The sequence below is a fragment of the Pteropus vampyrus genome, unplaced genomic scaffold (genome assembly GCF_000151845.1).
Source record: "Pteropus vampyrus isolate Shadow unplaced genomic scaffold, Pvam_2.0 Scaffold292, whole genome shotgun sequence".
Taxonomy (NCBI): Eukaryota; Metazoa; Chordata; class Mammalia; order Chiroptera; family Pteropodidae; genus Pteropus; species Pteropus vampyrus.
The window spans coordinates 569,291-573,031 of NW_011889073.1; positions in this window are offsets into that span (position 1 = coordinate 569,291).

Sequence of the window (3,741 nt, forward strand, 5' to 3'; positions counted from 1 at the left end):
CACCCCAGCGCTCGACTCCGCGCCGGCGGCGCAGGCCGCACGTATTTATATGGCGCTATTTTGGTCGCGCGCCCTGATTGGCCGGCCGCGGATGACGACACGCTCGCGCGCCGCGGGGCGAGGCCGAGAGCAAGGGGAGGGGCGTTTCCGGTGGCCCCGGGGGGGTGGCAGAGTGGGACGTGGTCCCGCGGAGGCTGCCCCCGACATGCCCTTGGGGTGCTCTGGCACCTCCATGCCCACTCCGCAAGCTGTCGGTTGTGTTATATTTTCATGAAAGAGCGTATGTGGCTGAAAAGGGTTACTAAAGACCAAAAACGCTTATGGGAGGGAATTGCTGGATGGCATTACTTTTCTTACAAGCCACATGGCAGAAGCACAGGAACCTTAACCAGATGCTAGCCCAAAGCTGCATTTCCTGCCTAGAAACGCTGTCAGCTCCCTCTGCAGACCTGTCTTTCTGCCATTCTTACCTCGCCGTTTGTCTAAACAAGACTCGGGCCTTTGCGTTTCTGGTCCAGACTGTCGCCAGCCTCCCCTCTCTAACTACAGTGCAGTTATCTACCCTTCTCTGAAGCAAGAGGGACAAAACACTGCTTAGACTTCTCGAAAGGATCTCATTTCCGCTGCATTTCCATATCGTAATCAGAGTCACGTTTGGCCCCACCTAGATTCTGGTTGTCCATCAGTCAGGCGGCATTAGTTCTTTGAGTCCCAAAGTTCTTCAGTTTCTTTTGGTGACAAACTGGTTTTGAGCTTCTTTGGTGAAAGTTACTGAATAAATACCAAGTGTGATTCCAAAATATCAAAAATCCTGATCATACTTAAAAAGATAAAATGGGCCATTAGAAGCCATCCCTTCCTGTATGTGGCAACTTAGCTTGAGTTCTATTTCCTCCTTAGAATCACAAATACCACCTGGTTGCAGAGCCCATAGAGGCGTCAGAGTTCCTGAGCTCATAGCCTTGAAGATCATTTGCAATTGGATGTAGACAGAACTTAACTTAGTAACTACTGAACGTGAACAACATCGATAAAAATTGTCATTTATTAAGTATTTTCTATGTGCCAAGCATTGTCAATGCTTGAGATGTTTTATTTAATCCTTACGAAATCTCCCTGACTTAGATACCATTATTACACCAATTCTACAGAAAAGGAAACCAAGTACCTAAAAAGCTTGAATAACTTGACTGAAGTCATACTAGTATGATGGCAGTGCCAAGGTTTATAACTCAAGATCGTCTGACTCTGAGATTTGTGCCCTCATCTACTAAGCGTTGTATACTTTCTTTTCTCATGTAATTGGAAATTCAGTCTTAGACTGGCACAAAAGGAGTTGAGATCAGTAAATAAGTGTTATAAATCCTCAGGAAGATGTTTGTTCTGCTGCTGGCTTTAAAAAAAAAAAAAATTTTACTAAGGGAAAATAATGATGCCGGGGTCTTAACAATTTCCACCTCCCATAGACAACAGGCCACAGTAAACCTGTAGGACAGAGTTTTCGGAAAGATTTTCGATCCCGCTTTGCTTGTTGACGTGGAGACTGGACCGTTTACAAAGTGGCCTCACTTAGATCCACTTGGTTGGTTAGGAACCAGGAAGCAAACTGATCGTAAGAATGACTTTCGAACATTTTTCTGATGGAAGTTCCAAATACATGTACGATAGACACTGCAGGGGCGTTGCCTTGGAGCCAGGCAGGCCCGGACACAAGCTGCAGCCTACCGTTCTCCTGTTTAATTCTGTGTGAGTTTCCAAACTTCTCTGAACCTCACGTTCTTTATCTGTAACCTTATTTACTGCAAGGATTCAGTGAGACGTACAAAGTTCCTGAATTAGTTTGTGGTATATGTAGATATTAAAAAATGTTAGTTCTCTTTCTTGCCCTTTCCCCTGAATATGTAAGAAATGCACATAGCTGTAATGATTATACCTTTATTGTTCCTTTTACAGAGCTACGTTGACTGAACTTCATAATCAGTAATTTACATTAAGACCATTTATTACCATCTACAACTTTAAATATCCTATGTCCTTATTGAAACTTCAGCAACATCATTTCCAAATATCAGCTTCAGCTGTGTCTGTCATTCACTTAACAAATAGTTATTGAAAAATCTATTAGGTATAAGACGTGATTCTTTGATAGCACTCTCTTGAAGACATTTCAGTAAAATAGCCTGGTTCACAAAGAGGCATTAGAGAAATAGACTGTACTTTTAAGGTAATAATAACCTGTTCTTTCTCACTGACCCAAGCTCCGACTCTGATCATAGTTCTCAAGGAAAATGATTTGGTCTGGCAAGACAAAACAAAAAAGGAAAAAAACACACACACACACAAAAAAAACTAAGAACAGAATCGGGCATTAACAAAAATTAAAGACGTTTCTTTTAAAATATAATTTAGAGAATGTTGTTCCCTTTTAAAGTCATTTATTTTGTTACTAGATCTTAACAGATTTTTTTCATCACTGCTGCTTAGTCAAAGGAAAACTTTTAAGGCCTCTTTTCCAGCATAAATTTATAAAATGTGCCATGTGCATACATGCATGTATGTCTGGATGTTGCATTGTGAGGTAGCAGTGAGTCTTACTACAAAAATGCAGACTTTGCAAACTTTGCAAACCATTACATATCCGAATCTATTTTAAGTGAACTGAGTTTCCAGAAACTTGCAAAGCATTACCTTTAACTAAATGGTTTGAATTTAAGTGGAGCTGTTTTTTTCTCAGTCAAAAGTGTGTGACTTAGGCAACATGTACCTGACACCCAAAAACCTGTTTGGATTATCTGAGTAAGTCAAATGAGCAGCCAATTCAACAAAAAAGAAATTAGACAAACCCACTTTTCATCAGACTTCATCAACCTATACTTTTAAACCTAGCAATCTTTAATAGAAATTGTATCCCAGGGATAAGAAATTATCACATAATTGTATATAGTATGATGTGAGAAATTAAAGTATAACATACAAGATTGGCTCTTGCAAGTAACTGACATTATTAGCCACAATAGTGATATGAATTGAGCATGTAATGTCATGGATGCTAGATGCCAATGTTGTTCATTATAATGGTTTCAATTCATTCTTTTAACTCCTTTCATTGCCAGCAAGAGTGATTCAGGGTGTGATTGACTCAGTTTATTTTTTGCTCCAATAAAGGGCTGCTTTTGAAAACCTGCCTGCACCCTAACTCTCTCCTGTTGCCCCAATACAACACCTTCTGTTGACAAAACTGTGAGACCAAACAGTAGCAGGTAATGAAAGTGCCCTCTACTATTGCTAAGCAAGTGAACACAGCCTCCGCTCCGGAGCCTGAGCCGATGAGAGTCTACATTTTAAGTGGCCTCTTTGAAGCATGCATACGTTCATTCATTCATCCACTTACTCATTCAAAAAATAATTCGTGATCTCTCTCTCTATGACCCAAGCACACAAATAAGTATGACTAGGTCATAGTGCCTGCTATGGCTGGCTTGCAGCCTAGAGTGGGGGGAGAGATGAATAAGTCAATTATACAGCTGAGAACTAATTAACACGGTGGAGGAGTTTAGGGATGTGTGCAGGGCGTAGAGCTAGAGAAGGCTGTGGGGATTGTAGGCAACACCAAGCCCAGGGGCTCAGGCAGGAGGAGTGTTGGGAAAGCAGTCAGGACGCAACAGCCCGAGAGCCACACTAAGGCATTCGACCATCATCCTGCAGGTTGTGTGACGCTTAAAGGAAGTTAAGAGGATATCA